General features: G+C 44.4%; 1 protein-coding gene across 6 annotated transcripts in view; it reads left to right on the top strand.

Moving 5' to 3' along the window:
• Window positions 1–1049: 1049 nt before the first annotated feature.
• GARRE1 (granule associated Rac and RHOG effector 1) overlaps window positions 1050–23965 on the top strand; it is a 1148859-nt gene continuing 1125943 nt past the window's right edge. For 2 of the 6 annotated variants that reach the window (XM_069639448.1, XM_069639436.1), the window contains exons 1-2: window positions 1082–1159; window positions 5941–6039. The gene's annotated coding sequence lies outside the window, so the exon portion shown is untranslated. Of the gene's footprint in view, window positions 1160–1467; window positions 1782–5940; window positions 6040–23965 lie in introns of those variants that run through there. The other 4 variants (XM_069639449.1, XM_069639443.1, XM_069639445.1 and 1 more) reach the window with 3 other exon arrangements.

Here is a 23965-nt window from a genome sequence, read left to right as displayed (position 1 = left end):
TTTTACAGATGTTTTTAAAACTGTAACATTTTCCGAAATTAAATTATCAGTGTCATCTTTTGATCTGGAAAGTGGATTAATGCACATCTTGCTAAAATCTGAACATCTAGACAGGCACTGAATTCAATTGTGTCAGAACCAGCTCAGCTTTTCATCTTTCCTAGATCAAAAAATGTATGGCATCGAATTTAGGGAAATGTCATTCTTATCCTTTCATAATGATTTTTATTTCATTATTGGAGATTTCTCTTTAAAAAAATAAATATAGGTAACATAAAAAGTTTCAGAGGTTATTTGTTCTCTTACTTTGATATTGTAATAATTTTCAAAACGATACAAGGGGTGTGTCAAAGGGGAGGGGCTTCTAAAATGTGGGCGGTGCTTCGGTTTTTGCATCCACGGTGGCCACCCTAATTGCAACCAGCTGGGGAATTCAGAAACTCCAAGTCAGTCACAAGTTCGTTCATAGTAGGACACAAATAACGTGGAAAATATGTAGAATAGGGTGATACTTAGAAGCACCTTTTAGAAAATGTATGCCCAATTGTCCTTTTTTAAAGCATACCTGTAACACTGATCAAAAACGACCAGCTGCACAGCTATTAAACTGAACCCGCTGCACAACAATACCGGGACACAGCCTGCTGGCCCTTTGGTCATTGTCACATACGATAGTCAATTCGTGTCTCGGCACAGACCCTGGTCATAGCTCTCAAACTGTCTGGATGAAAACACCCGATTTTGTATTACGCGGGTGAAAGCCCATTGATTGCAATGGACGTGTAGGGAGCTTGTTGGGTGAGAGAGTTGCTTAAGTGGCGGGTGAGTTGAGAGATATGCTCTGGTGGCCTTGCTGACAACTAGATCTCGGTGACAAGCTTGGGCTCGATGTACTCATGAAAACGGAGAGCGTGTCAGTGACAGGTTTACAGACACAGACTTCAGTGCTCTCAGTGGCAGCCCCCCTCCCGGTTCACAGTGACAGACGCACGGTTTGATGCTCGCTGTGACAGTAGTCGGTAAGGCTCGAGCCGCCCCACACCCTAGGCCTGGCCCTGCCCGCCAGCACGTCACTTCCGCTGTACACAGACGAGCTCTGCCGTGGCGCAGAGAAGAAGCTGCCTTTCCACCGGTGCGGCGGCGGCTGCGGGATCAGCAGGTACTGCATAAGGTGTGGGGGCAGAGTGAAGCTTGGTGCTGGGGCTGTGTGGTGATCCCCTCATCAGGTCCGTTTTTTGCCCCGAGTATGTCGCTGGAAGCGGAGGTCTAAGTGTCCTGCAAGAATGTGAGTGGTGCCTGTGGCTCGCCGACGTTCAGCACAGGCCTGGGCGGGGTAGTGGGAGAGTGAAGGGGCGGGCAGACCTGGGGGAGGGAAGTGCCTCGCCCCAACCCCCACCCCCTCAGGGGTCATTAGAACACACCAGCATTTGAAATCTGTGTCCCCCTGTTAGTGGGGAACGTGCCCCCACCATTCTCTTCCTACTGCCTCAGCCACGGTCCTCTCACTCTTCGGTGCACTGCTCTTCCTCCCCACGGGCTACATAGCAGGCTGCTCGGTCTCAGTGTGGGAGGGGCCGCTGCTGCAGAGCTCTGGTGCCAGGAAGCCTGGGAGTATCGATGAAACTGAGCTATGTGCCTGAGAGGCGCCGTGCTGCAAGAATAGCTGAGGTGGGGGTAATGAAGTAGGAACCCTGGATGTGAAAATCCCTCTGGAGAGGTACTGTGTACTGATTATCTACGACAGGATCCTGCAGTGAACATGGGAGATGGTAGAATCCAAGGTAATGGGGAAACACCCTGCTACTTGTTGGTGGCGATGTTCCTACATGGTTTTTGGCAGCACGTATCTCGTATGACAACACTGTGAATGCAGAGATTTTGATATCCAAAGGAACAACGTCTTTTGGAATGCTACATGCTATCACTTAAGATCGCTCAATCGAGGAGCATGGACTAATGTCATCTTTTATTAATCTCGGGATGAACATGCATTGAACTGGGATCTCAATAATTCTTTCAGGGATGCATACACCTTATTATTAGGAGTGACTTAATCGATATTCCATTTCTGCTGTGGGTGTCTTTAGTGCTCCTTTCTCCGCACCCCGTCTCCTTCTGTGCACTATGTTGTGCATGTCAAACTCCGTAGGTATACGTTAAATATCCAAGGCGCACACCTGTTGTTTGCCAAGGATTCACCATTACCTATAACTGCTAGCGACACCTATTCTTTATTCGTGGCTGTGCTGATTTCCTTGGCCTAACCTAGAGGGATGCCCTCTTTTTCTCACACTTAATTTCGTGCAATGCCTACTCTTTCTTTGCCTATCTCCCTCCGCCCCCCATACCCCCACTTTGCTTAACTGCTGATCTACTTTGTCCACATTTGCTTTCAGGTTAACGCTCTTCTGCCATGAATTACTCCCAATAGAAACTCTGTATTACTCTTACTTTCTGATCATGCTGCTTATTTACCTAAGTAAGCCAACCATGTTGCTCGTGGCTACGCTTGCTTTCATGGATATATTTCTCATGCATTCTTGCCTTAAAACATACCTCCTCTTCGAGTACCACAACGTGTTCTTCTGCTAGAAATGCCTTGTCCGAAAGTTCATCAATACTGAAAGTCACTTTGCAAAATATTGAAATCCATTGTGTCCTGCTCCCACACACCTGGGAGCCCCTTCTATAAATAAATACAAAACCTTTTTAATGACATTCAATAGCTCATACACCCCTTCATATACACTCTCAATCTGATAGTGATTAAACAAACCAGCCACCAAACCATTCACACTCGTAGCAATCTCTTAAACCAGCATGATGGATATTCTCATTCGTTCATGCAACTCCCTTTTCGTCCAGCAATAAGATAACCCCTCCTGCTGATATTTCAGCACCACATCAAACAAAGAATGTTAACTTTATTAATATAAAAAAACACAGTTCATAGCCATCACAAGCAATTATCTCCACTGCAGATTGGTATGAAAACCCTTTTCTCCCCGCTCTTCATGACCAATAACATATTCTTGACACGCAATAATCTATATTCCACTATGACGGGGATCTTCAACCTTTGGCTCTCCAGATGTTTTGGACTACAAACCCATGAACCCCCCCACCCTTGACTATGCTTATTAGAATTGTAGTCCAAACATTCGAAAGGGCCAAAGATTGCAGACCATTGCACAATGGGCATAAAACTGAATTTGCTCTACAGTTTTGAAGTAGCAGGTAAGAGAAATGCCTGCTCCCAAGTATTTCTAGAAGTCATTTGCAAAATTGTCAGCCACAAGAATAGTCAACGTCTTTCTGGGATAGCAGAGTTGTCGATTCCTCCCTCTTCTGGCCCACCTCATTTCTATCCAGCTCCTCACAGTGGGTCAAACCAGGCCCCTTTTTGTCTGATTACTGTCTCGTGTAGTCTCACTGCTCCAATAATCTCCCTCTATCACTGCATTCTACAACATCCTTCTTTGCTACTTACTAAGGACGATTGGTGACCCACAGTCTTGTCCATGTCAAAGGTTCCAATGGTGCATGCACAGTACAAAAACAATACTCGTCCCCCGGAACTTGCCAGTATGTCATCAATTTATGCATGGGCAAATGGATCTGGCATTTAAAAGTTAAAAACAGAGTTATTTCTCAATGTAAAATAGGCCATCACCTCCCCACAGACCAAGAGTCCTCTGGTTAGTCAGTCACCACTAGCAACAAAATTAAAAACCTAAAACATTACCTAGCTCGAAATTGCATTGGTCAGTGCATTCATTGCTTCCCAATAATTTCCATGTATTCTTCATTTCCATCTCCAGATCCCTCCCTCTATGTCCCTTAACGTTTTTAGAAGAAACCGAGAATGATGGGTATTGCCCTCCTTTTTGGTCGCCTTTATCGTGCATGTGCGCTTGGCCTTCATGGATGGCAGCCTCCTTTGTTTGCGCTTGGAATACGTGGGGGGGTGCCATCCTGCTTGTTCACTGGCCTTTGGTGTGCATCCTTCTCTGGCCTTAAATTCAATTTTCGGTTTGCCCTCTTCCTATCCATGGGAATGCCTTCCAGTGATACATTGCATTGCCAAACTCGCCCCTTATTTCAAATCGATGTCATAACTCCTAGTCTTTTTGGTTGCTATTTTTATACTTGGTGGAACTACCTGGTGGAACGATTTTCCATGTTGTTGGTTTTAAGACTGCTATACTAATTACTTCAAAGTACTCGAAAAATGTTAAACATAATTTTTTATCTGTGTAGGATCGGCGCTTGCAACTTATTGTATAAGTTGAGTGGATTGCTACTTGCCAAAAAAAGTTATTGAGATTTTGGCAATGTTCTAGAAAAGAGAACAGCTGATAAGTATAGGTTGGACACAACTGGAAAAAAATAAAGCGTATGCTAAAATAAATTACCCCCCTCGGTCCCATTTAGAATGCGTGCAGTATCGGAAACAAAAAGTTAATATGCAGACTAGTGGACAGAATATGGTGTAGAGGGTCAGGAAGTCTATTTTTGCATTGGACTCGGAACCAAAAAATGCCTATGAACAGTAAATGCACAGGGCGGGTCATAATTCCAACATCATTGCAGAGGTTAACCAGTCAAGCTCCAGGTGCAATGGTTGTCGCCACACCTCACACCGTCGGAGACCTCCGGTCACCAGACTGAATAAAGGGCTTCAGTCTTTGAGGGCAAGTACGTTATTTGATTCCAGGAAGTGTAGTTCAGGTAGCCATTTAGCGGTAAATTTGTTATGATTTGCATTTTGATCCGCAGTTAGCTTTTCCATCACCAATAGGTGCCATAGCTTGTTCCACCAAAGATATATAGGTGGTGGATTGGGTTTGTGTCACACAGGCCCTATAGCCAGCTTTGCTGTTAAAATCCTGGTGGTGGTGATTTTCCTCATAACGAAATAGAGGATACAGGTTTTTTACCGGTAGTCCTAGCAGTACGACTCCTGGATTCCACAGGAAGCTGCCCTCCACAATTGAGGAAATTAAACCAATCACTTCTCTCCAGAAGCTCAGTAATCTGGGACAGTCCCACCAGATGTGCAACTTGGCCGCTCATCCCTTCATTGACGCCAACACCTATCGGTGTGTGGGGTTAATCCGATTGATCTTCTGGAGAGGCACGTACCCACTATTTCCTAATTTTTAAGCAGTGTCCCTATATTGTGTGCATGTCGTTGATTTTCTGGCTCTACACTAAATTCCTTCGCAATCTTTGTCAGAAAGTGCTTTACCTATGTCCTTTTGCCGTGCTATGACGCATGCCTTTGTTGGATGGGGCAGGATATCAAGAAGAATTTTGTATACTTTAGATATTAAACCTTTGGTAGTGGTACATTTAGTGACAACACCATTAAATGTGGCAAGGGGTCTAGTTGCAGTGTCTGTAATGTTATTTTGCATCACCCATTGCCTTGGCTGAAAGTATTACAGGCAGTCATTTTTGTTAAGTGCAAATTCACCTTTGCAAGGTTCAAATTGTTTAATATCTTTGTTATTGAACCAATCAGCTATAATTCTTTTGCCATTGTTGGAATGCAGAGGGGTGTAAGGCAGGCGTGAACTCTAAATTACCATGAATGGAGATAAACAGTGAAGGAAATGTGGTTAATCCTAAAGGGAGGGCGACAGAGTCCTAGGTGTCACAAACTGTCTTAGTTGCATGCTTATTTAGATTGATTTGGTTCCTTCTGCCCTTGGCAACCAGACATCCCTCCACAGGCGAGTTATGCATATTGCCGCATTCGTGTGCCACCATTGATTGTTAAGCACCATTCGGTAAGCAGCAACAACTACACCGATTTTATAATAGTTTAATCTGGGCTTTGAAAACTCCCTTAGACAAATAAGCTCAAATGGTACCGATTGGCTGGCTTTGCCACAACCCCCATATAAAAACCATGTCTTTTTGTAAATTGTCTAGGTGACATGTGTCAGTGTGTATTGGGAAGACTTGAAGTACGTATAGCAACCATGGGACTACGTTCATCTACAGTGCTTGTATTCAGCAAACCAAGAGATGGTGAGCTATTTTACTCTTAACAACTTTTGTTGTATTTGACTTAAATGTTTTGGGTGAGTCCATATAAATCGGAGATCTTCGGCGGGAGGGGGGATAAATAGATCCCCAAGTATTTAATGGATAATTCCACCACTTTCAATGGCATTTTCTTTTGGAGAGTAGTGAGTTGATCAGTGGGAACAGTCAGGTGTAGTATTTCTGACTTAATTGTAGTTTACTTTAAATCTTGAAGTGGATCAATACTCTCTCAAATCAACTAATGGTGGATCCAGAGAAATGCAGGGGTTCTGAAGAGCTATAAGGATGTAGTCCGCAAACAGGCATTTTATGTTAATTTCATCTGAGCTATATTCCTTGAATATTGATACTATCTGTGATCTGCACTGCCAAAGGTTTCAACGCAATTGCAAATAACAAGGGAAACCACTCATGTCTGGTACCGCTACCTAGTTTGGACGGACATGATTTAGGTCTATATATTTTAATGGTAGAAGAGGATCAGCTAGATATTGCGAATATCATGTTTACAATTGCTTGCCAAACCCCATGGCCAAAATAGTTTGTTTTAGATATGTCCAATTGACCTTGTTGAATGCATTTTTAAAGAGAGAAGCATTGTAGTGTAGGGGAATTGGGAGGCCTGGTTCACATGAACTATTGTCCTAAGTTTTTTAAATGTTTGTCAGCCTTTAATGAAGACTACCTGACTTGGGTGTGTGATTTCAAGTAGTGTTGTTTATAATCTATTAGCCAAGATTTTTGCACACAATTTGGCATCCATGTTCAATAGAGCCTCATTCCTCATGATCTTTTCTGGGTTTCGGCAACATGCTAATTACAGCTTCCCCTCCATTAATTAGTTACTATTTTAATTTGTCTGAACAAGGGTGAAGTTATTGGGGCAAGCTGTTCCTGGGGAAAACATTTGTAGAAAGGCCTGTCAGCGCATTTGGACCAGGAGCCTTATCTTTTAGGGACTTGATTTCTTCAATGCTTATCGGTCTGTCTAGAGACAATCTCTGGTTGCAGGTGATGCGTGGTAATTTGGTAGTAGACCAGTAAGAAGACATGTTATCTTGTTTAGGCTATTTGGGTGTATATTTCGTTTTGTATAAAAAGAATTATAATTTTGAAGGATAATGGTGCAATCTGTTGCCCCAGCTGTCTCAGCTCGTTAGAATGCAATACACACATTCATTCTTTCCAAAAGCATAACTAATAGTGTTACTTTTTTCATAGTGTAAATGTTGCACGTTTTTTTCTGTTTTTTATTAGCAGACAAAAAATAAATAGTGTTGACTAAATCGGCTCTGTGACACCCTTGGTATCACAGGCCTGGCACTTGACTGGTTGACCTCTTTCCTCTCCGACCGCCCTTGCCAGGTTCATCTGGGCCCTTTTCTCTCCCCTATCTCGCACTCCACCTGCAACATCCCCCAAGGCTCTATTCTCTCGCCGTGGCTCTTCAACCTCTACCATTCCCCTCTGGACCTCATGATCTCCTTCTCGCCTCACTTCCAGTGTTATGCAGATGACGCGCATCTCTCCTTCAAGCTTCCCTCTAGTGCCTTCTCTTCATTCTCCCTCATCCCTGACTGCTATTCAGGCTGGGTGTGCTGCCAATGATCTCTGCCTTAATGCAAGTAAGACCGAGATCTTTCTCCTTGAGAGCCCTGCTCCCTCCTAACCTTTGGCCGGACTCTATGCGTCCCCTCCCCCTCTTGTGAGGCAAAAAAACATTTTGGTCCTATTTGACTCCTCTCTCCTCACATTGCAGACCTCCCCACCATCAGCTGTAACTCCTCAGAGGCATGATCCCTTTCTTCACCTTTCCCCAGAAACTCAATGTCTCCAGAGCTCTGGTCCTCTTTTGGCTGGACTTCTGCAACAGCCTCTTCTCAATCTTCCTTATACTTCCTTTGCCCCCTTCAAGTAATCCAGAATAGTATTGCGAGACATCCTTGGCCTCAAGCCCAGGGGCTGTATCTCTCCAGCCCTACAATCTCTCAACTGGCTCCCGGTTGCTGCTAGGATCAAATTCAAGACCCTCTGCATCACCCACAAGGCTTTCTGTGGCCTGGGACCCTGCTACATCCAACTCTCTCTCTCCCTAAATAGCTCTCTGCTAGAGCCCTGCGGTGTTCTATCTCCAACTCTCCGCAGATCAGACGCTTCTCTAAGCAGAGAGTGAGGGGTAGATCTCCCTTTCCTCTGCAGGAGCTTCCCTTTGGAATCCTCTCCCTGCCCCTCCCTTTGGAATGCTCTCCCTGCCCCTCTCAGGCTTGAACTGGATCCCTTTAATTTCTGGAAGCTCCTCAAGACCCTCCTTTTCTCTTCTTCCTTCCCTCTCCCCTGCTAACACCACTGTCTTCTGCATTGACTGGCTGTCTGGTTCCCTCTGAGTTCTACAGGGCACCAGACCCCCCCGCCCAGTTCACCCCCTTCCTCGCACTTGCATGTGGACCCTCACTCCCTGCACCTCAAGCAATTCCCTCGCACTTGCCCGCCTGGCCTCCCTTTAGCACTCACCTAGTTCCTGTTACCCTCTCTCCCCCCTCCTCCGCCCCCGCTTACTTATACTCTCTCCTCTCTACCCTGCATTTCCCTTCCCACCCTAGCACTTTGCACATTTGCGCAGACTGCAACTCGCTCTTCCTCACACTGCTTTACTGCACTTGCGACAACCAATTGTGGCATGTCTTAGTAGCACCGTTATTGTTATCTTTCTCACTTTTCCCCCTCCACCTTTTTTGTCTTCTGGCGTCTTCAAACACCATTTGTTGTACAGGCGCCTTACAAATATCCAATAAATAAAATGACCCCTATTGCCTGAGCAATATTTTGCTAGACCTTTTTTTTCTTTGTGTAGGCATTCTAACTCCTGGAGTTTGCTCAGTAGGCGCTTGTGTTTCAGGTGTCGTAGCCTAGACAGTTACTCACTCATAGATAGAATTTCCCCTCAAATAACCGCTTTAAATGCATCCTATTTGTTCGAGCTTTGATCGAGCTTGTTGAATTCAAAGTATTTAGCAATCTGCACTTTGATTTCCTTACAAACGTGGTGTTGGGGGCGAAATGTCAATTTCTTGCACAGATTGGTAGGAGTGTCAATCTGTAGCTGCTATGATGGGCTGTGGCCTGAAATGGGTTAGTCCCTATTTCAGCCTCGCAAAGAGAGCTGAGGGAGGAGGTTTCTGTGTACACTTGAATAGAAAGAATTATCTCTTTGATTTTCTCTCCATGAATCGAGTAGGCCGAGATAGCATATTTTTCATTTAAGTTTGTTGGAAGCTTGATCAGATCTAGTGTTCTATCCATAGTTCAGTTGAAATCTCCATCTAAAATGATCTCCCCTATTGCAGAATTTTCAAGAGGGCTAAGGAATTACAAAAGGAACACCTGCATTAGGAGCATAGATTGTGGCCAGTGTAACATGGCTCCCAGTTTCCCCACTACTTTGGCGTATCCGCCATGCAGATCAGTGAGAGTTCCAGTTAAAAGAAGATAATGTTTATATTCTGAAGGATTTGGGTCATGCTCAGTGCTTGTCTTTGTTCAATAGGTGCATCCCTTCCTCTTCACCATTAAAAAATAAAGGCTGAAAGCGCACTCTTGTATAGGCGAATTTAAACCTCTGATGTTGATGGAAGTAAGTCCGCTCCATCCCGAATTGCACTCCCCCCAACCAAGCCCCCCCCCCGAACCTCCCAGTTCCTAGAAACATTTGCTCCACAGACACTAAAACCTTGCCTTGAAGTGTATGGGGCACCACTTATGCCCCATTTTTTAGACCAAGGCCTTCACCAGCAGTGACAAAGCCCCCAGCAGTCATAGCCGGGAACTCAGAGAATAGCCAATCAAATATGACTCACCATGAAACTATAAATGTAATGCACGTTTTTGGTCTTCAGTCATTTAATATGTGCTGACGGTACAGGTTGCAGTCAAGTGTGTTGAGTTATGCAGTCAACAAATTACACTGTAACCTGTTCTTGTCAAACTGATAAAGGGGACTGTAATACTGGTTGGATGAGAGAGGAAGCCTTGCTGAATAGAGGTTCAACATGGGTCTGCCTCTCAAGATCACATGGTTTATTGAGTTTTCACCAGAGAGGGAGCGTTGGGAGACCAGACTCAGTCATGTGCCAGGTTACCCTCCATCCCGTTTCTAGGAACATAACTTGAATAGGGTCAGTGACACTGAATCCGCTCCGACAGGGGGCTCGGTATCAGTCAGATGCGACTGGTTGTTAAAGAAGCCTCGACTTCCAGAACTCTCAGTGGGAAATCAAACCATGGCACGATTGCCTAATGAAGAGTTAGACAGTCTCAACGGGTTGGTTTATGGGTGTCACCTTTCAGCAGGGGCTTTGGTATACAGCCTGCTGTTTTCCAGAGTGTCTTTTGGAGTATTTCCAGTATTTGATTCAGATGGCAAATGCGTGACTTGTAAAATTTTACAACCTTTGAGTGAGGAAATCCTGTGGAGCAGATTTTTATAGGAAAATTGAATACCTCTTGTGAAGGTCATTGTGAATCTGATCTTTTCTTCAAAGAGTTTCTCTACAATTTAGCTCACGTTTTTTCCTTCTAGTTGTAGTTGAGATCCCGCAATAGAATCTTCGAGCCCTTGAAGGCAAAACACCCCCTATCCCTCGCTACTTTGAGTAATTTCCTCTTGAGGGTGAAGCTGTGAGATTTGAAGAGAATGTCTCTCGGGAGATCCGTGGCCTTGTTTGCAGAGGGTGGTCCTACCCTATGCGCCCTGTCAGTTTCCATATTCGGGTGATCAGGGTTCGAAATTAGGATTTGACGATGAGCAGTTGCTAAAACCAGCTTCTGGGTGTCGGGCATCACCCAGGAGGAAGGGCCTACTGGTGGGGTACCAGGAACTCGTACTCTGTGCACTGCAAATATCATTTTTCCATGATATTTACGCTTTTGCCCATGTTTGATTCATTATGTTTAAATGTTTACTCGATATAGCCTAACTCTTTTTTAAAAATGTATTTTATTGACATTCTCATACTTAAAGTAAATGTCATGTATGCATAACTTTTAAAGCACCAATTGGCCCTGGGAGCCAAACGATGCTCCTGGTAGCATTTGTTTTCAAGCTAAGCAGGCTCTCCTAGGGTAGAAGCAGTAGATAAATAGCTCTTTGCTATTTCGAACTCTGCGGGTCAGTTTATTGGGGAGTAGTAAATCAAACTGTTTACCCAGAAAGCCTGGGAGATCCGATCCCTCTGCAGATTATTTGAGGTATTCCAGGTGATGTTTCCTCTCCGTGAGTGATTCTGGGCTCCTCAAATTTTAGTTGGCAGTTCGTTTACCATTTGGTGTAGTGCGTATACATCTTCAGATAGTTTGGGTATTTTTTCAATAGCATTAATCCTGTCATTGAGCCGTGCAATTCTGTTTTCAGCTTGGATGTGTTTTTGGACACATCCAGTGCTCCAGATAAGATTTTGAGGTGGTAGTATTTTACTCCCTATTTTTAAACGTTGAGAGTAAATGTGATTTTACCCTCTTTAAAAAAAAAAAAAAGAAAATTACTTTTCTCCTTTGCAACAGTAAAATGTATGTGACATCCAGCCGACGTGTGCAAAAACTGTATGGCAATCATTACTATGCTGCAGCCTTCTGTATTGTGACAGAATACAAGTTTCATTATTTCTGTAAGGTCTGGCCATTTGACCTCTTCTGTATATATTTATATATTTTAAATTTTGAAAACACAAAAACCTTGCCAATTAAATAGTAAAGCAAACATGTATTGTATGTTTTGAGGTTCGATAGCAGAATTGTCTTTTGATGTTTGATGAAAGTCCTAATTTCCTGGAGCTATTACTACCTAATTGTATGATTTATTATTTTTTGACTTTGGGCTACAGCATAAACGAAACCTATTTGCATATTTCGCCTCAACCCATAATCTTGAGGTGAATCCTACCAAATCAAATATTGTGATTTCTGCAGATGGTAAGCGCAAATAGACACATTTCACATGGCCCATTAATGGAGTTTTTATTGCCTATTCTCCAGTTATACAATATTTAGGGTATACCCTTATGGATAGGTATCCTCTTAGGATGTGGAAGGAGTTGTTAAACTGCAAAATAAACCTTTAACCTCGCAAATGAAAATAATCGTGTGGAAATATTGCATGTTTTATCTCCTCCCACTTCTTCAATTCTACCTACTCAAAGTGGAACCGATTATCCTATACAGCCTAGATATATGTGTGACTGAGATTGATGCCTTTTTGGATGTTCTGCAGGGTTGGCTTTGGAAAAATGTGTTGGGTCTCGCACTATCTAGTCCCAATTCAATCATATGCTATGAGCTCAGCTTGTTGCCACTATCGGTAAAAAGGAATTGGTGACTGATGAATAACTATACTAAAATATTGGATCCGCCAAAACATTCACTATATGAGGACCTTCATTGAATAGTGAATGAGACCAATGTACCCTCTATGGCAAAATTGACTGCTAAATTGAATTCCATCCTTGATGACATAAAGGTAACTCCGGATGATTTGTGTGCTTGCTTGCCAAGCTGTAAGAAAAAGTTTCAGGAATATTACTGGTGTATCCTCTGGTATAAAGTGGGGACTTAACAGTTGTTTGTAGAATACAGTGGCTATCGGAGAAAATGGGGCGATAGACCGATATATTTAACACAATTTGCCTGCCCAAATGCAAGAAGAAAGTAGCTACGTTTTAAGCTTAATCAACTACCCATGTACGATAAAATTAAACACTGGGATATTTTAGATGGGGGTTGAGAAAACTGGTCTATCTCGTTTCTCCAACAAATGTAATCCCAAAGAATCATTGAAACACCTAGTTATGTTTTGACCATATTTTGAGAATGTAAGATTAAGAATATTTGCAGCATATCGTGTTAACGAAGGATTGTTCACCAGAGAGTCCATACGGAACAGATGCATGAGGGGGTAACAACCAGCCACTTAACCTGAGAATAGTAGAACTGATTTACCTAATAGATAAGAAGCTATGTGAAAAGATGATGTAGTATGATGAAATAGACAGACCATCCACCTTATGGCGATTTTGAGATTTGCAAAAAAATCGCAAAATTTGCCATTTCCCGCAATTGCCGCTATAAATCATTAAATGAGCGCAAAAAAGACACGTTAGCTTAGTGTGTCTTTTTTCGCGCTCATTTAATGATTTAGAGCGAACACAGCTGGCTGCTGATTGCAGCAGCTTGAGGGTTAACACCTCGGCTCTGCGTTGCAGGCCCAGGATTGGGGGAGGGTCACGCAGGCCTGGGAGATGCACAGCATTTGGCTGTGACCCCATGCACCTCCAAGGCTCATTGAGTGCCCGAGCTGACAGTTGGTGAAGCTAGCCAGGTAAGCACTGGCCTGTCCACTCATCTGCCCCCAACTCAGAGCACCCAAAGAGGCCACTGGACTGTTTTCATTCCCGGCGCTCGACAGGAAAGTAAATTACTTTCCTGTCGAGCGCCGGAAAAGAAAGCATAAACTTAATGCTTCCTGACGCTCGTCTACAATTGGTATCATGCAGCCCAGCCTCAAGGCTGGGCTGCATGATACCAATTGAAGACTCTCGTAGCTGTATTAATTTCAAATTGCTTTACAATTGGTATCATGGGCTGCATGATACCAATTGTAAAGCAATTTGAAAACGAATACAGCTACGGGCGTTTGTATCATGCAGCCCAGCCTTGAATCAAGGCTGGACTGTATGACACCAATTACGCACAAAATTGGGTGTTAAAATTTATGAAAGGCAAATGCCATTCGTCCTGTGCAATTTTGGTGGTTATGCAAAGCCAATTTAATGATATATGCATATTTCACCTTGATATGCTAATTTCTGATGACCTCACATGCCATTGCATTTGTTAATGAGTCCCCTCCCCCACTTTCATTTGTAGGACTTGACCCCTAGTAGTGTTGTGATGTTTCATTTCTGTTTGTGGGTGTGTTTAGTCACCATGTGTCGGTGGCATAACCAAGGAATTATGACCACCCAAGAGAGTTCATTGTTTGGCTAGGTATTATGGGCTTGCAGTTACTGCCACTGCATTGCCCCTGTGTCTTGGCCTCATGGATTCCTTCCATGGAGAAGTGTAGAGTTGTTCCCCCTCTCTCCTGGGGTCATAGGACAAGCGAAAAGCAAACCTATGGGCTTCAACCAGGGTTACACTTTTGAATTCAAGCCTATCTGTTTATTTGCTTTCCACTTGTCTGCTGGAAGTAGTGGCACAGCACCATTTCCTTGGAGCTCATCAGGCGGTATCCCCCTTCCCCCACCACAATCCAAAATGTTAGGCTGTGGTGACTCGACCTGGCTGTCCTACAGAGCGCAGCCAGACAGAACACATTTTGTTCCTCACTAACAAAAGCCTTGCAATTACTTGGTTTTAGGCTAAAAAATATGTTAAATGATATATTTTTCAACATTAGAAAATGCTGCAAAAACGCAGTTGGGTGCCGCAATTTTTTTCTTTTTTGTGCCGCAATATTTTCCATTTCATGCCGCAGTTTTCTGGAGGGTCTGATAGACTATACACTATATTGCTCGCGAGAGCTAGGATATAATCCTATTAATTGACTTAACTATGTATACAAAGGAGAAATTTATATTGATGTAAAAAGGAAAGATGCGTTGCTTGCACAGGATGGTTTTAAGCTGAAATATGAGTTGATTTTAATGTGTTTATTCGTTTATACGTTACAGACGCATAATGTAGTTTGAATTGCTGATTTTATGAAAATGTGTTATAATGATTACATTAGGTTAATGTGTTAATTATGTAGTTACTTTGTGTTAATGTGTTAATTATGTAGTTACTTTGTGATGAAATGCAATCTTTTTTTTTGTAAAGGTTTTTGAGACAAACCAAACACAATAAAACATTTTTCTTTTTTAAAACTACCTAATGGTATGCCAATGTTATGATACAACAGTGCAGAGAAGCAAGCACACAAAGACTAATTTCTTTGGAAGATTTGTACTTTTTTGGATGCTTCATTTAAGCATTGAGTAACCACAGATATGAAGCTTTCTGAAGTTTTGTTCTAATTCGACAACCCAGGTTGGGATCAACAGAGAGCGGCTGTGTGGCTAGGTTTTTTTACCCAGTCTCCTGCTTCACATGTGATGAATTGTTGTAACATAAATTGGAGGGAAGCTGGGGTGCAGACTTACTCCCTGCACCTGGCTCATTATTCTGCATGCTGCTAAATGCAAGTGGAAAAGTATTTGTGGGCTCAATACCAACCCAATCATAGTGGACCATGTAATCTAGGGTCCTATAAAGAGTAGAGCCAATGGGACGTTGTGCTTTTTGTTACGTTTACAGTTGCCAGTTTGAAGGAAGGGTTTAGTTGTCCCATCCGATATTATTATCCAATTCCCTCTCCCTGTTACCATATACAAATATAGTACCTATGTTAAAGTTACCTTCCTATAACCAATCAAGTTGCATGTCAAGAGTTTTTGTTATAAATGTTGTTGTTGTTCTGAAATTAAGTGGAGTTTAAGCGAGAAGGAAGATCGAGCGGTTGCTGATGTTTACTGAACTCTCCGTTTTCTGTACTTGTCATAAAACTGACTCCCTTTGCCAAACTAGAGTTGTCATTATTATTTGATGCAAGACTACGAATCTGCATTCCCATCTATCTCAAGGGTGCTGCTACTCATCTTAAAGAGCTGTTTGGAGACCCCCAGTCTTATGGGCTGGCTGGGATCCATCCAGTTCACTTGGTAGCAGAGATTAGATGACATAAGTAAGTTTGGGTCCTCTGCAATATCACAAGTCCTTTGCCATCCGGCTGATAGAAAGTGAAGTTCCCCGTAGATAGTGGCTAGTTTAAGTAAAAACCCTGATTGTTACGTCTAAAGGAACCTTTGCTTTCCCCCAAAAATCCCTTCCCACTTCTACGAGCAGCCGATCGGATGAGCAGCACAGAAAGGTGGTAACAAAGGCGGTGATCCCGAGCGTCGGGAGAGGAAAAATATGCAAATGGTGAGTGAAAAGGAAAAAGGGGACCAAACACAAGCGCGTATATATCTAGATACAGGAAGAGAGGGAAAGAGATGGAAAGGAGATGCGGAGAGGACTGATGAGATGGCATTAACACAGAACGAATGGATGGGATTTTATTGAAACTCAATGGTAAAGGCATTGAGCATATGAGACAAAAGGGAGCACGGGATGAGTTGGAGCGAACGGAAAAGGAAAACCGTTCAAGAGACGAAGGGGCTAAGAAAAAGGATAGACAAACGAGAGCAGTTATATTATGATGAACAGGTCAGAAAATGGGAAAGAGCAGAAGAGCAGAAAAGATGCGATCATACGCAGAGAACAGCTGATGATCGAGATAGGATAGAACAAAGGAGGATAGAAGAACAACAACAAAAGATACAGGAGAAGAGAATAAAAAGACAAAGGGATGAGGAAATGCGAGGAGCAAATGAACAAAGAGATACGAGGAAGCAGGAAGAAGATGGGGCCAATGAGGAAGCGTAGGGAGTTTGATGACGACATAAAACATAAGCGAAGACAGAGGGCATGGGATCTCGAGTATCTGGAAAGAGAGGTAAAAAAACCCGATCCAGTATTAGACTGGGCAGATACAGAAAAATTATGATTCAGTACCAGGCACGTCTAGGACAAAAATAGACGATAACTTCGACACCAGAAGCATCGGAGAGAGGATAGATAACATATACAGTGAGATGGAGCTAGAAACGGTACCCCAAGGGAGAGGAGAGGGTGAGCATTTGGAGAGCACTCGGGCTGACCCTAACAAGAAAAGAAGAGGATGCGAGAAGTTGCATGAGTTGGGCACAGACAATATCAGACACAGAGAGAGAATGTGAAGAAAGAGAAGCCGTGAAAAACGCTTCTCTAGGGGATAGGGAGTGAGATGGTCAGATTCTAGTGGGTCTGCACCTAAGACATCAGAGTCAGCCATACAATCAGATCGGCATGAAGGAGTATCATACCGTCAGAGGGGGGTGTCCCCACCACCCTATGTGAGCAGGCTAAGGACATTGCCAGGTAGACGACGATGCAGGAATATCACCCCTGTGGGAGCCAGAAAAATGATGAGAGAGGAAAAGGAGTGCTGTGTGTCACAAATCCCTTTTACTAGAAAAAGGAGGAACAAGACCACGATATATACCCTGGCCTCACATGGACAGAGAAAACCTGAAAAAATAAGCTCCTAATGTTTACATCGGGAGCCGGGAAATGGATACATGAGTTAGAAGAAATGACAGGAGGGAAAACGTTGGCTATAAGGGGATATTAAGGGTCTTTTAATCGCCATACTTGGTGATAGAGTTGACGATGTGTGGGTATGAGCAGGTTACCCTGGAGTGACTACAGTTAATACCGCGCATGACGGAGCGCCATTTAACAATTGCAGAACCGTGGTATGGAAAGCGCTTCGAGTGCTATGCCCGGACATTTCTGCTATGGGAGCTTTCATGTCACGCAAGATGAAGGAGTCGGATGATTCTTTACTTTACATTCAGAATTTCCAAGATGCCAGGGTGCTGGAAACTCATGCATCTTGGGGGAAATCTATACCTGTGTTTTACCATATATTGGGCCTCTTTACACGGTAGGCGGTAAGGGAATACCGTTACCGGTAACGAAATACCGGTAACGGTATTTTCCCAAGCCGATCACGACCCGGACCCACCGCTATTAGTGGACCCGTAAAGTACGGCGCCACCAATAGCGGCATGGCCGCTTGCGCGCGACCCCCACACCGTAAACCACGCCATGGCGCAAATAGCACGCAATCACAACCCATGCGTACACGGCAATACCGGCATCCCAAAGACCCAAAAAGCATGTACCGGCATGGCGCTAATACCAGCATCGAAAACCACACGTTAAGAGTCCTGAGCAGTGTTCCCATCTGCCCATCTGCCCCAGGTGGACACAACCAGCACAGGTGGAGTCAATGGAGACAGCCAGCACTAAGGAGCACACCACACCCCTTCCCACAGCAAGATGGTCCCAACACCAGCAGCATGACATAGGCCTGCGTACATGACTGCAGTGCAGCACCAACAACAACAGGCAGCACTGAAGAGACGTCGGAGTAGGAGTAGGAGGAGGAGGCCGAGACCTGCGCAGCAAGCACCACCGGGGCACCCAGAAACACCACAAGGGCAGCCAACAAACCCCCGGAATCAAGGCGAAGATGACCATGGTATGTGTAAGGCACAACTAAATGTGCATCTGATAGAATGTGCCCATGGCACCATGCAAACACCAGATGAGCATGATGTGGATGTGGATGAGTATTGCCGAAATGCCCAGCCCGGACATGCAAGAGGCGATGGCATGGCGGGACAGGATCCGCGTCAGCATCGGAATCAGGAATAGCATCAGGAACAAAGGTGGAATATCATGCATGGAGAGACGTGCATTGTTGCCCTTGTGGCCGTCTTGAGGCCCACAAAGAGCCCTCTCCCAAAGAAAATCACACATACACAATGATGGAGACCATGCCTGTTTTTCAACTGCAGAAGAGTGTATTTTGAACATAACGTGTACAGAAAGTGCATAACCCCAACTGTGCAAACACCCTCCCCCTATCCCCCCACAACACCCCCGAATACACCCTGGGGATGTTGGCTGGCTCATGCATAATTGGCCCTGTGTTGGTGGGTATGTGATAATGCGTGCATGTCTGTTTGTGGCTGGATCCACGGCATTCATATGGACACATGATTGTGGGACCCCTCACCCTTCACTGCGCATTTTTGGGTGCATACACTCACCTCCATCCGATGAAACGGCCACGCCATGCTCCATATCGCTGACCCCCTCTATCGACTCGACTCCTATTGTGGAGGCACATATCTCCTCCCACTCCTTCATCTTCAAGGGGGACTCTGCGCCACCTCCTGTGGCCATTGCCATGTTGCGGTTCACAGATAAAATGTTGCGCACACGCACCCGGAGGTCGTCCCACCTTTTGCGGCATTCCCTGACACTCCGGGTGTTGGTGCCCACCGCACTGACTTTTAGCGCGACTTCGGCCCAGATGGCCTTCTTCTTAAGGAGGGCCTCCCGCCGCATATCGTTCACAAATACTACTCCTGCATTTGCAGCAAGTGTGGTGGTCAGCATCATTAGTTCCTCATTAGTGAACTTTTCTTTGCGCTGGCGATCAGCAGTTTTTTTTAAGCGCCTTCGGCATCCTCGAGCTACCCGGTATGGTTCCTGGTCGGAGTTGCCTGGATATATGTCCTGGATGCAGAGGATGGCAATGGATTGTGTTTATGAAGATGGCCGCTGTGCTCTTTCCCGTTCCTGTGCGACGACGTAATTTCCGGTTCCGCTTTTTAACGGTGTGCGGTAATGGCGGTGTCCGCTATTTACGGGTAGCGGGAGGGCGGAGGCGCTATCGGCGGTTTTGCGGGCGCCGGTAAGGGGCTTTTTGGGGTATTTAGCGGCAGGGCAGAACGGTCTTTTACAGCATGGCGCTATGCTCGTGTCCACGTACTCGTGATTGGACGCTATTAGCGGCCTCTTGCGAGGGCGGACACGCTAATGGCGCCATACCGTAAAATTCCGATTTTTACCGCCTACCGTGTAATGAGGCCCATTGTGTCAAGGGCTGCCGGAACATGTACAAAAGCAGTTCCTGAAATTGGTAGGGATAGAGGCAAAGCCATGGTCTGAAATACAGTTGACCATCGTGCACTATTGCAGACTGCTAGAAGAAAAGAATCCCAAAAAGGACGCCGCACGGAAAGGTGAAGGGGCTAAATTGGTGCAGAAAAAAATTATCAAAGTATGCCATTGAGGGGGCAATGATAATTAATACAGATGGATCAAATATGCAGCAGGCCAATAGCCAGAGACAGTTCGATCAAAACAATAACAGGCTTTACCCTAGGGGAAGAGGAGAAGGCCTTCGAGGAAGAGGATTGTAGATTAATCAGGGAGGGTTTCAGAACAATCAAGGAGATTTTCAAAATGTGCAAAATGGAAACCAGGGTATTCAAAATGGACAAATAATCAGACCACCGCCAACATGTTGGACGTGTGTGATGACCGGGCATCTAGCACGTATGTGCAGAAGTCAAGGAATGGTGCAAAACAACCAATTCACAAGAGGAGGGATGGTGAATCCATCTGTGTTCTCACAGCAGGGTGGAAATGGAGCTGTGCAGAATCACACGGTGCAGCAGCAAGCACTGGGAGTACAGCAGAGTTTGCAACCCCACAATATGACACATTTTTCTACAGGGACAATCTCAACAGTCGCCAATGCAATTGTCACTAGCGGTACATGACAGGTACTGAATACAGAAATAAGAAATGCCACAAGTGACGGGGGAAATCAGTTCACTCAGAATGGGACAAGATTATATATAGACTGACAGCTCACTGGGAGACCTGATGTGTTCTATCCCATAAGTGACAACGTTCCTTCACGAGGAACCAAGGGTAGATGTCTGTATAAGGGATAAAGAATATTCTTTCCTAGATGACATCGGTGCGACACGCTCGTGTATACGTGAAGGCAAGTTTTCTTTGTCTGGCGATGCATAAATACTCGGGACTTCCCAGGAGCAACAAGTTGAGTTGCTTTTATAAAATAACTTCTAGTCTCTATAGGAGAATGTGACATGAATGTGCCGCTGTTCTATTCAAGGCAAGCCCCGGTGAATATATTGGGAAGAGACCTAATGACAAAGTTAAACGTGACAATCTCGTTCAGAGAAGGGCATAGTATGTTCAACTCCAGGAATGCATTATTTGAACGTATGCGAAATGATTAGCACATGCGCAGGACAAACTGCTATGAGAGCTATTCCACTGGAACCAGAAATATTCGCTTATGGAGTGTGCATATTAACGTCATGGCTACCAGGCCTTGAAGACAAAACCATGAGAACCCCAAATGAGGTTTTATTCAGACCAAGAATACCTATGCATGAGGAAAAGGGAAAGCGTTTCCTTTGACGATACAAGCAGCCATAGTGCGAAGAGAAATGGCTCTGCTTGACGGTTGTGACGATGAAGGCAGACAATGGTGTGCAGTAATCGCCATTAGGGAAGGTTACAGATTGACTGACTGACTGACTGACTGACTGACTGATGACGATCTGTTTGAAGAACAAACGAGTGAAGATGAGACAACAGTTGAGGTTAATCTCATCTTTTTGGTAAAAATTATCAAAAGAGAAGTGCCCCAGAGAATGATGCTGGCACAAAAACGTCCTGAATATTTTGAGGACGACATGGCAAATGTGCCTGTCTCAGTATGGACTACAGGCCCCTATGACGTAGGCTTATTGAAAGGAGTCGGAGAAGTGAAGATTAAACTGAGACCAGGAACAATTTTACCAAAAGCACGACTGTATCCCAGTAGAAAAAAGGGAAAGGGAGGTCTTGGCGTTTAATCCAAGATTTACGACCATTGAACCAGATAGTCTAGGCCCGAGTTCCCTCTAGTTCCTAACCCGTCCACGATCCTATGTGATATACCTGTTGAAACAAGGTCCCAGTAATTGACTTGAAAAAATGCATCTTTCTCAATCCCATTGCACAAAGACTCACAAGATCTGACATCTTTTACGTTCAGACAAGTTCGTCTGAAAAGCACAAGGCTGCCTCACGGGTACTGTGTCTCCTTCGATTTTCTACAGAGTCCTGCAGATGGACTTGAGCAATCTCGTATTAGAGAGTATTGTCTTACAATACGTGGATGACATCCTAATTTGCAGCACGACAGAGGAAAAGTGCATACACGATTCTATTCAGCTATTGATTATACTGGCTGAGAAAGGATATAAAGTTGTAAAGGCAAAGTTATAATATTGTCAACAAGAAGTGCTGTATATAGGCCAGCTAATCTCACATGAGGGGAAAAAGGTTACCCCTGAAAGAGCTGAAGCCATTTCAAAGACAGTCAAACCACACGCGATAAAACAAATGTAGAGTTTTCTCGGATTATGCAACTATGTCAGGGCATGGGTCTTTGACTACAGTTCCTATACCGGACCCTTGTTACAAGCCTTGAGGAAAGCGCAGGCAATGTAAGAAAAAATTGTGTGGACCGCAACCATGGAAGAAGGGTTTGTTGAACTAAAAAGGGGCATTTGCACGGCACCAGTTTTAGGGATTTCCAATTATGCAGAGGAATTCTACCTGTTTTCACACAGAAATGGCAGTGTTATGACAGCAGTACTCCCACAGAGAACCACATTGGGGTACAAGCCCCTTGTATACTACAGTGGAAATTTAGATCCAGGGATGGGGGGTCACTTCCCGTGCGAACAAAGTTTAGCTGCTGCAGCTTTCGCCGTAGAAAAGGCTACAACCATTGTGATGGGATGCCCAATGACATTGTTCATCAAGCATGCATTATTTGCCATTTTAGAGAAACCAAAAGGCACGTTGACATCTCAGAGAGCTTCTGCTTATGAAGTGGTATCAAATCCAATGATTAAAATAGTATGATGCAAAATAGTGAACCCAGCTATGTTTATAGCAGAGCCAGTCACTGAAGGAGAGCAAATATATGATTGCGCGAACTATGAAGAATTCTATGATGAGATTACCAGAGTAAAAGAAAATGCATTGGCAGGAGGAGAAATTGTCTTTGTTGATGGTTCTTCGAGGATGGATCAAAATGATGGACAAAGATATGCAGGCGCCCCGTGATGAAGCACACGGCAAATGGGGAATTTCGAGTACTCATTAGTGCATGATTACCCTCACCTTATTCGGCACAAGCTGCAGAATTATTGGCGTTGATACTCGCACTCAAGAATCGCGCAGACCAGGAAGTGACAGTGTACAGTGACACCGTCTATGCAACCTCGACCGTGCATGCAGGTTCAGCGTGCTGGAAAAGGAGAGGCTACCTCTGAGCGGACGGCACGCCAGTGCAGCACACAGCCCTATTGGACAGGCTCATTAAGGCACTACAACTCCCAGTGGGCATAGCGGCCGTGAAATGCGCCGCCCACATGAAAGGGACAGATTTTATCTCATGTGGAAATCAAGCAGCAGACACTGAAGCCAAGCGTGTGGCGTCTAAAGACAAAATAATCATGAGTGTGGAAATAACTGATGTGCATGAGAGAATGACTGTTGCATGAAGCAAGCCTGAAGGCTATAGCAATTTGGCAAGAACTCAGTGGAGCTCCAAGGGGAGGCACCACTGGAAGAAAAGAACCTATGAAAGCGACAAGGGTGTTCTTTAAACCCCTCTGAGAGCTTGTGGTGACAAGACAGCACTGGTAAACCAGTGATGCCTGTAGCCTTCTTAAAGATAGCACTGGAACATTTACACTATCCAGCACACATGACAAAGGAGAATCTAGCAGCAGCGATTGCTGAAGACTGGTTCATACCGAACTTGGCAGAATATGTTGCATTTTTTATGGTGAACTGTATAATTTGTCAACAGTTCACGGCTGGGCATACACTACGTGTAATTAGAGGAGCTATCCCAAGGCTTAATGGGCCTTTCCAGCACTTGCATATTGATTATGTTGATCTGATTCAAGTATGTAATGGGTACAGGTATCTAATTGTTGTGGTGTGTCCATTCTCTAGATGGATATAAGCAGGTCCATGTACACACCCGGACTGTACCTGTGCGGCCAAATTCTTGGTGAGGGAGATGTTTCCCAGGTGGGGAGTGTATGAAGTCATGAGATCAGACAATGGGCCTCATTTTGAACAGATTAACTTGTTGCTTGGTATAACGCACACGTTTTCTTCGGCGTATCATCCTCAAGGGAACGGCATATGCAAGAAGCTCAGCGGCTTGTTAAAGGAAAGGATAGCCAAGTTGAAGCTTACTCTGAAGAAGGGATGGCTACACTGTCTTCCACTGGCACTGTATGCACTCAGAAACCAGCCTGGTTCT

This window comes from Ambystoma mexicanum, chromosome 1q, assembly GCF_040938575.1.
Source record: "Ambystoma mexicanum isolate Mex_15411 chromosome 1q, UKY_AmexF1_1, whole genome shotgun sequence".
Taxonomy (NCBI): Eukaryota; Metazoa; Chordata; class Amphibia; order Caudata; family Ambystomatidae; genus Ambystoma; species Ambystoma mexicanum.
This window is presented reverse-complemented; position numbering and strand designations above follow the sequence as displayed.